This window comes from Pimephales promelas, chromosome 24 (assembly GCF_988280905.1).
Source record: "Pimephales promelas chromosome 24, fPimPro1.hap1.1, whole genome shotgun sequence".
NCBI classification, from domain to species: domain Eukaryota; kingdom Metazoa; phylum Chordata; class Actinopteri; order Cypriniformes; family Leuciscidae; genus Pimephales; species Pimephales promelas.
Window position 1 is genome coordinate 18,956 of NC_142792.1, and position 14,517 is coordinate 33,472.

A 14,517-nucleotide genomic window follows, 5' to 3' on the forward strand; every position below is an offset into this window, starting at 1 on the left:
CAGAAAACTCAACCATCCCATCGGGGGGAACAAAATTCAAACAGGCTGAATGAAATAGCAGCATCAGGCACAAATAAAAATCAGCACAAGAACATAGAGATGAATCAAAGCAGAAAAAGGTGTAGTAAGACAGCCACTAATGCTAACATACAGAAGGCAGTCAGAATATAAACAGGCACATGCATTTACAAAACACACAAACAGTAAAGGCAAACCTTTTATAAAGTACATTTAAATACAAAATACAACTGTTCCAGAAAAATAGGAATGGGCATAAAAATGGTCAATGGGACTGGGCCATAAAACTGCACAATGGCTTACAAGGCAATGAGCATAAATTAAAGATATATAGAAAACATTCAATCATAAAAAGCCAATAAAACTAAAATAGGCTTAGGGAAAATGCAAAGACAAGAGCAGTGATGGTTCAAATGCAAAGGCAAGAGATCAAAATACAAAAGATGGGAAAAACGCACAAATACAAAAAGTGCCATTGAGACCAGGATAAGGACATAAGTCCAGAGACAAAAATTAAGGAGCATTAAGGCATAAAGGGTATTACAAATTTAATCTAACACCACAAGGAACAGGTGATGTAAAAACCATCACTACAACAGGGCACAAAAAAGGGACTTAACTGGCAGAGGCATAAAAGGCAAAGCTTTTATGCTTCACAACTTTATTTTGTTCTGTCGTAGAATAGCTTAGACAAGACCATAAAGGGCACAGAACAAAGTTTAAATAGAAGTTAGTAAATGAAATACTGTACAAAAGGAAAAAAGACAGACTGATTGAAATATAGAGGGCTATAAAAAATCCTAAAATAAAAAACCTAAAATGTGCTGAAATACAAAAAACAAGGTTAAACAATACAAGGTAGCAAAAATAAGTCAAGTGGACAAAGCTGCTTTAGGATGGGATGTAGAGCCAAAACACAGTCAATAAAAGGATAGGGGGGACCTTTGGTGAATGTGCCAGTTACAACTCGGTGGACAACCAACTCAGATGGAGCCATTAGAGATGGGGACCTGGGCAGAGACTAGACCACTGCACTGCAGGGCAATAACTGCCCATGGAGGACCTGATAGAGCATCAACCTAACTTTCACTCTGTCGACCTGTCTTGGGCCTCAGATTACCAGCTCCGCCACAAGTCTGGGGCTTGGCACAAAGGTGGACTCAATGTGTAAAGGGTAAATGAAGGATGAACCAAAGAGCTGAAAGTAGCCAAGAAACACAGGCCACATTAACTAGATGACACTAGAGGAGGGGGGGAGGAGCAGCATCAATGAGAGGCTGAGTGTGAAGGACATCAGACTGGATTGACTATCCTGTGTTGGCCGGTCCCTCCAGCTGTTTAATGGGAACACAAAATAAACCAAAACAGATTATAAACCTCACAAAAACTTAAAGTAATTTTGAAAATGCAAAAAAGTTACGATTCACAAATGGTGTTCCAAATTACACAATATGGGCACAAGTAAAGTCATAAAAGAGTAGAAACACGGTTTATGCTCCATATTTGTTTCCATGTTCTGTTTAAAGCCTTTTGTTAACCCAAGTAAAAAACAAAACAAAAAAAAACAAAGAAATTAAAAAAATCAAGTGCAACAAAATACAAAAAAGTAAGTTTACAACTTCAGTACAAAGCTTTACAATATAAGAAAGGAAAACAATAGCATATAAGAAAGGCAAACAATAACATAAAAAGCAGACAGAAAATGTTAGAAACCAGTGAAAGATATATAATTTAAAAAATGCATTTATGGTATATTTAGGTTTTTAATTTTATTGTTTATGTTATTTAAGACAAAAGGGTCATAAAATAGAAAGGGATAATAAAAGGACAAAATTGATCTTAAATGGAACAAGAGGCGAAACCATAAATACAAAAATTACATTTAGTACAAATAAAAACAAAAAAAACTGAAAAAAGAAATTGTCTTTGTAAGTGGGATACACCCCTATATATTGTAGCTCAAGTAACTTTGATTTGCACCTGCAGTTGATTGATGAGGTGAAGGGTTGAAATCAACCCTGGACAAGTCAGTCTAACACAAGTCAAGATCCACAAGTCCTTTGACGAGTCCCTTGTCTTTACAAGTCCCACCCAACCAATTCCAACAGTTGAACACTTAAAAAGAAAATTAATTTTCATTAACTTCTGTTAATGTGGAGAACTAAGTACCCCATGAACCCGATAGCCATACCATCAGGGGAAGAACAAAATTCAAACAGGCTGAATGAAATCGCAGCATGAAATACAAGTGACCACAACAACAGAGATGAACCAAAGCAGAAAATTGGCATGATAAGACAGCCACTAATGCAAACATACAAAAGACAGTAAGAGAATAAAAACAAGTGCATAATTATGCAAAACGTACAAACCATTTGACGCAGTTCCTTTCAATACAAAATAGAACAGGGTAAAGCCTTTTTATGCCCATTCCCATTTTTCTAAAAGCGTTCAATGTCCCTGTCCCATTGACTAAGACCAGGAGCATTAATAAAAGATGGAAGACATTAAATCAAACAAAAAAAAATAGGCTCAGGAAAAAAAGGGAAAGACAAGAAAAAGGAATGAAATTAATACAAAAGATGGGAAAAAAAAAAAAATGCACCTATACAAAAAGTGCCATTGTGACAATAAAAAAAAATCTTAAATACATGAGGTGAAGGCATAAATACAACAGCAGCAGTTTCAGGACTGTGTTGTATAAAGCAAATTACTTGTACAGATTTATAAAAGTATAAATAATAAAAGGCATTAATGTAGTGAAGATTTGCAGTGACTGTACATACAAGAATGCCATGTTCCTTCTCAGAAAGCCCACAGTCTCTCTCTGAACAGTAACATTTAAGAAGTTGGAGATATTTAATTTCAGACCATAAAAATGCAACACCTAAAACTACAATGCATTAAAATGACAGTACAGTTAATGTATTTTTTTTTTGTTAGTTTCAAACCATTTATGTATAGAAGAAAATGATTGCCTGTTGTATTCCCTTACATTTGTCAATGTAATACATTCTATCAACAGCATAAATACAAAACATTTCTACAAAAGGGAAAAAATGAGCATGAAGCAATGGGGGAAAAAAATAGGGACTTTTTACAAAAGTGTAAAAATACAAAATTTTAAAGACAATATAAAAAAACACATAAGAAATAATGAACAACGGCCATCATTTGACAATCAAACTTAAATGAGGGATTCGAAGAGGATACTAGGACAAATCAATATAAATGATGAAAAGGAACACAAAGGCTAAAATTAAGTGGCATAAAGAGACTTTTAAACTATTTTGAGAAGCACTATACAACTAAAATTGACTAAAACAAATAGGACAAGAGCATATTTACAAGCAGTTTAAAGGGAAAAGGTAACAGAGGTATGGAAGTATTAAAAGATTAAATGAATGCAAAGAATAGCAAACAATATCATCAGCGCAAATAGACCAGACAAAAAAAAATGGTCATAACACAAAATGAGTATTAACAAGGGGAAAGGGGCTTAAAATGGTACAAGTGGCCTAGCCATAAATACAAAAGCAAATGTCAAATCAATTTCATGACATTAATAAATTCTCTTTCAAAAAGTGCTCCTGTGCTACAGAGACAATAGAGAGCATTATCCACACAAGTCAAGACCCACACAAGTCAAACACAATTCAGGATCCACACAAGTGAAACACAAGTCAAGATCAACACAAGTCAAACACAAGTCAGGATCCACACAAGTGAAAAACACAAGTCAAGACCCGCACAAGTCAAACACAAGTCAAGATCCACAAATCAAGACTCGCACAAGTCAAACACAAGTCAAGATCCACAAGTCCAGATCAACAAAAGTCAAGACCCACAAGTCAAGACTCACACAAGTCAAGACTCACAGAAGTCAAACACAAGTCAAGAACCACAGAAGTCAAACACAATTCAAGACCCACACAAGTCAAGACCCACACCAGTCAAGACCCACACAAGTCAAGACCCACACCAGTCAAGACCCACACAAGTCAAACAAGTCAAGACTCACAGAAGTCAAACACAAGTCAAGATCCACAATTCCAGATCAACACAAGTCAAGACTCGTACAAGTCAAACACAAGTCAAGACTCACACGTCAAGATCCACACAAGTCAAACACAAGTCAAGACCCACAGAAGTCAAACACAATTCAAGAACCACACAAGTCAAGACCCACACCAGTCAAGACCCACAAAAGTCAAACACAAGTCAAGACTCACAAGTCAAGACCCACAGAAGTCAAACACAATTCAAGAACCACACAAGTCAAGACCCACACAAGTGAAGATCCACACAAGTGAAGATCCACACAAGTCAAGATCCACACAAGTCAAGATCCACACAAGTCAAGACCCACACAAGTCAAGACCCACACAAGTCAAGACCCACACAAGTCAAGACCCAAACAAGTCAAGATCCACTCAAGTCAAACAAGTCAAGATGCACACAAGTCAAGACCCACACAAGTCAAGACCCACACAAGTCAAGATCCACACAAGTCAAGACCCAAACAAGTCAAGATCCACACAAGTCAAGACCCAAACAAGTCAAGATCCACACAAGTCAAGACCCACACAAGTCAAGACCCAAACAAGTCAAGATCCACTCAAGTCAAACAAGTCAAGATGCACACAAGTCAAGACCCACACAAGTCAAGACCCACACAAGTCAAGATCCACACAAGTCAAGACCCACACAAGTCAAGATCCACACAAGTCAAGACCCAAACAAGTCAAGATCCACACAAGTCAAGACCCACACAAGTCAAGACCCAAACAAGTCAAGATCCACTCAAGTCAAACAAGTCAAGATGCACACAAATCAAACCCCATCGGTATAAAATAGTCAATTGGACAGGAACATAGAACAGCATAATTACTAACAATTAAAATAGCATAAATGAGAGATGATGGAAGACATTAAATCATAAACAAAAAACAACGGGCTTAGAAAAAAATGCAAAGACAAGAGAAAGGAATAAAATGAATACAAACGATAGGAAAATGCACAAATATAAAATTGTAAATTTTGTACAAGTACATGCCACGGGTGACAAAATCCACCTTTGTCCCTAACAAAGCGTAACTAATGTTCGCCGTGATTGCCTATCGCAGACCCAAAAAAAAAGGAACACTGGGCTAGTTCCGGGGTAGCGCAAAAATCCCCGAAAATGGGGTGATCAGCCGAACATCGCTGGCAGCTGTGCATGGGGAGTAAAGCTTCGCGATTGGGACCTGTTGCGATTAGAGGAGTATAAAAGGAGGAAGTACGGACCAAACGGGGCATTGTTTTAGGAGTGGTGCTCTCTGAGAAAGTGTGAGCCGTGGTGAAGAGGAAGTGGGGCCGGCGAACGGGCACGGTGCTGTGAGTTGGGAGAAAGAGCAGGCTGATTCAATGAGAAGGAGGTAACCATGGGACAGAAGATCATTTGTGAGAGATCATGAGTAGTCCAAATCAATTTCCATCCTCATCTCTTGTGTCTGTGGGACCTCTTGATGTGAATGCCAGTTCAGAAGATGGACGACGGCCATATATATGTGCATTTCCCACTGAGTGCATCACATCACTTCATCTGAACAATTCAGCACTGTTTGCTGTGTGAAGTGTGAACCTAAACCCGCTGGATGTCCATTTCTTACCCGAGTTTTCTATCACATTCTGACTGCATAAAAAGAGGCTAACACTGTTGTACTCCACAGACCGTTGAGTGTATTTATCTGGCAGCCCGACTGCTTGGATTACGTACCTGTATGCTCACCTGTCTGCTTTGCAGTGAAGCTCCCCCACTGTAAGCTCTGCATCTGTTGGCCCTGCAAGTGAATTCAATTCAATTAAAGTTTATTTGAATAGCGCTTTTCACAATACTTGTTTCAAAGCAGCTTTACAGAAAGTGCATTACAGAAAGGTACATGAAAAAAATACATTTCATTACTCATGTAATATTAAGGGCATAACATATCGCCAGCGTAGAGTTCTCTCCACAGGCGTCGAGTCGTCTCTTCACAGGCATTTCTCAGTCTTCTCATCGCAGGTGTTGGGGCATCTGAAGTCTCCATGAGAGGCCGGATACAAACTGGAGCTGACGAACGCCATTTTCTCGGGACAAGCGTCCCGAGATTACAGAATAAAACAGATGGGAAATAATTAGCATAGCTGATGTTCACAATGATTTCCATTACACAGGAGATGATGTTAAAAACCACTCACAAACTCAACAACTCAAACTCTCCGCAAACCAACCATACGCGCCAACCCGTTTGACTAAGGTAATGGGTTTCAGTGACAACGGTTCCGTATGGCATACCACCTACCGCAAAAACACAACATCTGCCCAACCACCCATCATTCACGCAATACCCACAGGAAAGTAATGACTGTAAATACTATGCAACCTATACAAGTAACCTACAGACTCTTCTAGTTTTATAGTATTAAATGCATTCAAGCTGATTCAGAGGAATAAAAGGTAAGCAGTATGTGAATGCTTGGCTAAAGAAATGCGTCTTTTGTCTAGTTTTAAACTGTGACGGCGAGTCAAAGCGTCGAACCATATCGGGAAGGCTATTCCAGAGTTTGAGTGTAAAGAATTTAAGTTTGAACCTAACTTTTATTTCTGGAATATTTACATTAATCAATAACTAATGCCAATTACAAGTAATTGTCTAGCAGTGTTAATAAACCTTGAGCAAGAACTGACCACAAAGAAGTCATCGGAACAAATTGTAAGTACCATTCGAATGCTTATGATTTAGGGCAGATTTGAATTACTCGACCTAACCTGAGGATAATAAATAAGGTTAAAGGTGTTAAGCAGTGTTGGGCAAGTTACTTTTAAAAAGTAATTAGTTACAGTTACTTCTTCCAAAAAGTAGCTAAATTAGTAACTCAGTTACAATTTTTAAAAAGTAATTTGTTACTTAAGAAAGTAACTATTGCGTTACTTTCAAGTAAAATTAAATTTTAAATGCTCAAATGTGACCCCACCTCTACCCCTATTTAACGGAACTTAACACATGTGCATGTTCAATTATTTATGAAAAATCAGAATTTTATAATGAAATGGACACTTAATACAATACATTAACAGAAACATGAAACATTGTACACACATCTAAAAAAAATGTTGCTGTGGGACAAAGTGAGACTAGCCTCCAATCAAATGCCATGTATGTAGATATGTTTATATAGTGGATCAATGCAAATAACACAATAGATGTTTTGGAACTTTTGATATTTATTGCCCCTCAACAGGCCACAACTGGGGAAAATTAAATTAAGTTTGTTAAGCTGTAGAGTTATATGTTCTCAATAACTATATTATTTTATGTTTCTTACTGTTATTTTGTTTTTACTTTATGCGATTTACTGTTACTAAAAATGTGCAAGAGTTCATTGTGTGCATGTGTGAACAAATGGGGACTTTTATTTTGACTCAACTTGTGTTCCTTCCTTGAGATGAATGTCGTGCTGCTGCTCCCTCGCTCACTGATGTTATGCCAGCGCATTGAGACGAAAACTAACAAATAAATAACACAGAAATTGTATCTGGATTGTTCTTTAGAGGATGGATGATCGCAACATATTGTGCATGGACATGACAGACGGGAATGAAAACTTAACATAAGCAATACCATTTAGAGAAGGCTACTTTTGGATTATTTGAGCTCGTCGGCATACCTGTCTCTCGTTGACTGACTGGCTTGTGTTATTCCTTGTGTCCGTTTATTCCTGTCTGACTATGCGTTATGATAGGTCGTTCGCAATTCATGAGCGTTAGTCGATAGTGATGATGGGTCGTTCGCGGAGGAGCGTAGGTGATGGATCGACTCGTTCACAAATGAGCTTTTGATGGGTCGTTCACTATTCGCGAATGAGCCGACTCTTTTATTTGAACGTCGGGAGCTGGCTCGCATATCTGAAGCGCCGACTCTATTTTTACAAATTTAGCCTATAGATATTAAATAATTATATAATAAAAAGTGAAATATTATAGTCAAAGTCATTTAAAGAGCCGTTTGTGAGCCAAAAGAGCTGGCTCTTTTCAGAGCTGAGTCAAAAGAGCCGAATGCTCATCACTACTATGCGTGCTTTAGAACACCCGCCCAACTCTACCTCTGATTGGCTTACAGTGACCGTTTACTCTACCTCAGCCAATCGTCAGCATTTATGCGCTTGTCTCGTGCTCAATGGAAGAACAGTAAAGAAGTGTGCCTCTCGCTCAGAGATCTAGTTGGTCTGATGAAAAAAAAAACAGCTTCATCAGTTGTTATAGTAACGGGACGCATTTTTGGCAGTAACGGTAACGGCGTTGTTAAGATGAGAAGAGTAATCAATTAGATTACTCGTTACTGGAAAAAGTAATGCCGTTAGTAACGGCGTTATTTTATAACGCCGTTATTACCATCACTGGTGTTAAGATTAAAGCACAACGTAAAACATGGCGCCCAACATGTGGCTTTAACTCTTCAATTCTGGCCAGTAATTGAACAGTTCAGCGCCTGCTAAATAGCGTGTGCGTGGATATGCTTAAGAATTAGAAATTTCATTTTCTTTTTTTTTTGAAAAAAAAAGAAAAAAGGTTTAAAAAAAAAACAAATAGAAGACTAGAGAAACTTAGTCAAAAAAATAATAATCTAGAAAAGATTATTTAAAGAAGACCCAGAAAGGGTTAGATGTGCACATAAGAAATAAGTTGGAGTGAAGGAAAGACAAACAAGCAGTGATGGGAATAATGGCATTATAAAATAACGCCGTTACTAACGGCATTACTTTTTCCAGTAACGAGTAATCTAATTGATTACTCATCTCATCTTAACAACGCCGTTACCGTTACTGCCAAAAATGAGTCCCGTTACTATAACAACTGATGAAGCTGTTTTTATTATCATCAGACCAACTAGATCTCTGAGCGAGAGGCACACTTCTTTACTGTTCTTCCATTGAGCACGAGACAAGCGCATAAATGCTGACGATTGGCTGAGGTAGAGTAAACGGTCACTGTAAGCCAATCAGAGGTAGAGTTGGGCGGGTGTTCTAAAGCACGCATAGTAGTGATGAGCATTCGGCTCTTTTGACTCAGTTCTGAAAAGAGCCGGCTCTTTTGGCTCACAAACGGCTCTTTAAATGACTTTGACTATAATATTTCACTTTTTATTATATAATTATTTAATATCTATAGGCTAAATTTTTAAAAAATAGAGTCGGCGCTTCAGATATGCGAGCCAGCTCCCGACATTCAAATAAAAAAACGCGAATCGTGAATGACCCATCAAAAGCTCATTCGCAAACAAGTCGATCCATCATCACCTACGCTCCTCCGCGAATGACCCATCATCACTATCGACTAACGCTCATGAATTGCGAACGACCCATCATAACGCATAGTCGGACAGGAATAACGGACACAAGGAATAACACAAGCCAGTCAGTCAACGAGAGACAGGTATGCCGACGAGCTCAAATAATCCAAAAGTAGCCTTCTCTAAATGGTATTGCTTATGTTAAGTTTTCATTCCCGTCTGTCATGTCCATGCACAATATGTTGCGATCATCCATCCTCTAAAGAACAATCCAGATACAATTTCTGTGTTATTTATTTGTTAGTTTTCGTCTCAATGCGCTGGCATAACATCAGTGAGCGAGGGAGCAGCAGCACGACATTCATCTTAAGGAAGGAACACAAGTTGAGTCAAAATAAAAGTCCCCATTTGTTCACACATGCGCACAATGAACTCTTGCACATTTTTAGTAACAGTAAATAGCATAAAGTAAAAACAAAATAACAGTAAGAAACATAAAATAATATAGTTAATGAGAACATATAACTCAACAGCTTAACAAACTTAATTTTGCCCAGTTGTGGCCTGTTGAGGGGCAATAAATATCGAAAGTTCCAAAACATCTTTTGTGTTATTTGCATTGATCCACTATATAAACATATCTACATACATGGCATTTGATTGGAGGCTAGTTTCACTTTGTCCCACAGCAACATTTTTTTTGATGCGCGTTTCATGTTTCTGTTAATGTATTGTATTAAGTGTCCATTTCATTATAAAAATCCGATTTTTCATAAATAATTGAACATGCACATGTGTTTTCAGTTCCGTTAAATAGGGGTAGAGGTGGGGTCAGATTTGAGCATTTAAAATTTAATTTTACTTGAAAGTAACGCAATAGTTACTTTCTTAAGTAACTAATTACTTTTTAAAATTTGTAACCGAGTTACTAATTTACTTACTTTTTGGAAGAAGTAACTAGTAACTGTAACTAATTACTTTTTAAAAGTAACTTGCCCAACACTGCAAATAAGTCTAACATTCCTTTCAAAGGAGCGACTTTGACTTACTAGTCATCTGGTGTGTAACGTCTTGGAGATGTTTTCTGACAGAACAGCCGCTCCGATTCTGCTGGGGTAGAGGCCATCTGCACGATACAGCCTAGATCTCTCCTAGAACAGATTCCAATTATTTACAAAGAGCAATTCTGTTCATTACACAATGACATTAACCATTCATTTAGTGCAAATGAACTACTGAACCTTTCCTGTCCTTGTCTGTGCATGGGAAGCGGTCCAGACACGATCATCGTTGCTTCAGGCGATGTGTTGCATACCGTCTCAATCAGGCTCCTGTAGTCCTTCAGAACCTCAGCCTAATGCCGTTCCCTCCCACGTTCAGCACAACAGATCCGACGCGGTGGTCACCGTTCATGATCTCGGGAACCTGTGCAGCGACATCAAGAACATGAGCGCCAGGAAAGCAGTGAGTGCGCACCTTACCCTTACCTGAGGTTGCATGGACATGACGGACCAGGGACATGACGATTATCATGGCATCGTCGCATTTTGACTCGAAGAGGGGAGAAGCGCTTCCGGGTGGAGATCTCGAAGACCGGGAGGGGCGGCGGAGAGGTTCTAGCTCTGGTCCTGGCTCGTGTCTTCCGCTGTGTGATCCATGGTCCATGGTGTCGTGTCTGTGCTGGAGTGAATGAAGCCAGAGATGATCGCATCCTCCTGTGCAGAGAAACGCATGGAGTAGACGAAGTCAGAGTCAAAGAGTAACTAACCACTGACTTGTGAGCATCAGCGCGTGATGTTTCAAGCGCTGACCGCCAATCCAGCAGCTCACAGCCCACAGGAGTCACTAAATGAGGAATAGACACAGTTTCAATATAAATGTTCCACAATAAGCATATCAATCAAGTTTGGACAACAAAGACTGTGATTTGGACTTTGACTTACTGGTCATCTGGCGTGTAATGTCTTGGAGATGTCCGACAGAACAGCCGCTCCGATTCTGCTGGGGTGAAGCAATCAGCACGATACAGCCTAGGTCTGTCCCAGAACACATTCAAATTATTTACAAAGAGCAGTTTCTGTTCATTACACAATGACATTAATCATTCAATTAATGCAAATAATCTACTGAACCTTTCCCGTCCTTGTCTGTACATGGGAAGCAGTCCAGACACGATGATCGATGCTTCAGGCGATGTGCTGCTTACCGTCTCGATCAGGCTTGTGTAGTCCTCCTTCAGAACCTCTGTCTGCCGCAGCCTGATGTCGTTCGCTCCTGTGTGCAGCACAACAGCTTCGACAAGCTGGAGTTGACGAACACCATTTCTCGGGATAAGCGTCCAAAGATAACAGCAGAAAACAGATGGGAAATAATTAGCATAACTGACGTTCATAATGATTTCCATTACACAGGAGTAGATGTTAAACCACAATCTCACAAACTCTCCGCAACCACGCAATACACACAGGAAAGTAATGACTGTAAATACTATGCAACTATACAAGTAACATACAGACTCAAGTTTTATAGTATTAAATGCATTCAATCTGATTCAAAAGAGGAATAAAAGGTAAGCAGTATGTGAATGCTTGGCTAAAGAGATGCGTCTTTAGTCTAGTTTTAAACTTTGACAGCAAGTCAGAGCTTTGAACCATATCGGGCCTTCCTGATATGGTTCAAAGCTCTGACTCGCTGTTTTAGTTTGAGCGTAATGAATTTAAGTTTGAGACTAACTTTTATTTCTGGAATATTTAAATTAATAAATAACTAATGCTAATTACAAGTAATCGTCTAGCAGTGTTGATAAACATTAAGCAAACAAATTGTAAGTACCATTCGAACGCTTATGATTTAGGGCAGATTTGACTTACTCGACCTAACCTGAAGATAATAAATAAGGTTAAATGTGTTAAGATTAAAGCACACACACCATAAAACATGGCGCCCAACGTGGGGCTTTAACTGTTCAATTCTGGCCAGTAATTGAACAGTTAAGCGCCTGCTAAATAGCGTGTGCGTGGATATGCTTAAGGACTAACCCTTTGAAAAAAAAAAGATAAATCAATTAGAAGACGACTAGTGAAACTTAGTCGAAAAAAAAGAATCTAGAAAAGATTATTTTAAAAAGGCCCAGAAAGGGTTAGATGTGCACATAAGAAATAAGTTAAAGAGTGAAGGAAAGACTAATAAGTCTATACCAAAGAGGCTAAGCTATGGCAGCAAAAGCCAAGGAAAAAAAAAATTAAAAAAAATTCAGCAAGACTTTTATACAAGCATATACATGGGGTGATTCTCGTGTATTAGGATGGCAAAAGACAGCCTTACAGGCAGAGACAGTCTAAGAGATGGAACTAGGAGAAACACACCTTTCAAAGGAGCGACTTTGACTTACTAGCCATCTGGTGTGTAACGTCTTGGAGATGTTGTCCGACAGATGTTGTCCGATGTGTGGCGTACCGTCTCGATCAGGCTCCTGTAGTCCTTCAGAACCTCAGCCTGATGTCGTTCGCTCCCACTTGCAGCACAACAGCTCCGACGCGCTCATCACTGTTCAGGATCTCGGGAACCTGTGCAACAACATCAAGAACATGAGCACCAGGAAAGCAGTGAGTGCACACCTTATCCTTACCTGAGGCAGCACGGACATGACGGACCATGGACGTGCCGATGACCACGGCAGCGTCGCGTTCCGACTCGTGAAGAGGGGAGAAGCGGTTCCGGGTCGAGATCTCGAAGAGCGGGAGGGGTGACGGAGAGGTTCTAGCTCTGGTCCTGGCTCATGTCTTCCGCTGTGTGATCCATGGTCCATTGTGTTGTGTCGGTGTCGGAGTGAATGAAGCCAGAGATGATCGTGACCTCCTGGGCAGAGAAACGCATTGAGTAGATGAAGTGGTAGTCAAAGAGTAACCAACCACTGACTTGTGAGCATTGGCACGTGATATTTACTTGGGAAGCGGTCCAGACACGATGATTGTTGCTTCAGGCGATGTGCTGCGTACCGTCTCGATCAGGCTCCCGTAGTCCTCCTTCACAACCTCCGTCTGCCACAGCCTGATGTTGTTCGCTCCCGCATGCAGTACAGCAGCTCCGACAAACTGGAGTTGATGAACGCCATTTTTCTCGGGACAAGCGCCCGAGATAACAGCAGAAAACAGATGGGAAATAATTAGCATAGCTGATGTTCATAATGATTTCCATTACACAGGAGTAGATGTTAACCACAATCTCACAAACTCTCTGCAACCAAACCATACGCCCCAACCTGTTTGACTAAGGCTGTCGAGCCCCACTATCGCAGAAATGCGTTTCAGTGGCAACGGTTCCGTATGGCATACCACCTACCGCAATAACACAATATCTGCCCAACCACCCATCATTCACGCAATACCCACAGGAAAGTAACGACTGTAAATACTATGCAACCTATACAAGTAACCTACAGACTCTTCAAGTTTTATAGTATTAAATGCATTCGATCTGATTCAGAGGAATAAATGGTAAGCAGTATGTGAATGCTGAGCTAAAGAGATGCATCTTTAGTCTAGTTTTAAACTGTGACAGCGAGTCAGAGCTTTGAACCATATCGGGAAGGCTATTCCAGAGTTTGAGCGTAAAGAATTTAAGTTTGAGCCTAACTTTTATTTCTGGAATATTTATATTAATAAATAAGTAATGCTAATTACAAGTAATTGTCTAGCAGTGTCGTTAATAAACTTAAGCAAGAACTGACCACAGAGAAGTCATCTGAACAAATTGTAAGTACCATTCGAACACTTATGATTTAGGGTAGATTTGACTTACTCGACCTAACCTGAGGATAATAAATAAGGTTAAAAGGTGTTAAGATTAAAGCACACACCGTAAAACATGGCGCCCAACGTGGGGCTTTAACTGTTCAATTCTGGCCAGTAATTGAACAGTTAAGCACCAGCTAAATAGCGTGTGCGTGGATGTGCTTAAGGATTAGAAATTTATTTTCTTTTTTAAAGATAAATAAATTAGAAGACGACTAGTGAAACTTAGTCGAAAAAAAAATCTAGAAAAGATTTAAAGAAGACCCAGAAAGGGTTAGATGTGCAAGGCTCGTTGCTTCAGGCGATGTGTTGCGTACCGTCTCGATCAGGCTCCTGTAGTCCTTCAAAACCTCAGCCTGATGTCGTTCGCTCCCACGTTCAGCACAACAGCTCAG

General features: G+C 39.6%; 2 long non-coding RNA genes across 2 annotated transcripts; both read right to left on the bottom strand.

Annotated features, from left to right (window-relative positions):
• Positions 1–853: 853 nt before the first annotated feature.
• On the bottom strand, positions 854–10,997 carry LOC120459020 (uncharacterized). Its single transcript, XR_016150030.1, has 3 exons — positions 10,817–10,997; positions 10,379–10,754; positions 854–1,352 (listed from the first exon to the last, which is right to left on the bottom strand). It is a non-coding gene; the product is annotated as an uncharacterized LOC120459020 (long non-coding RNA).
• Positions 10,998–11,274: 277 nt separating this feature from the next.
• Positions 11,275–13,360, bottom strand: LOC148965109 (uncharacterized). The gene is made up of 4 exons (XR_016150090.1): positions 13,275–13,360; positions 12,721–13,187; positions 11,536–11,653; positions 11,275–11,365 (listed from the first exon to the last, which is right to left on the bottom strand). It is a non-coding gene; the product is annotated as an uncharacterized LOC148965109 (long non-coding RNA).
• Between the last annotated feature and the right edge of the window lie 1,157 nt (positions 13,361–14,517).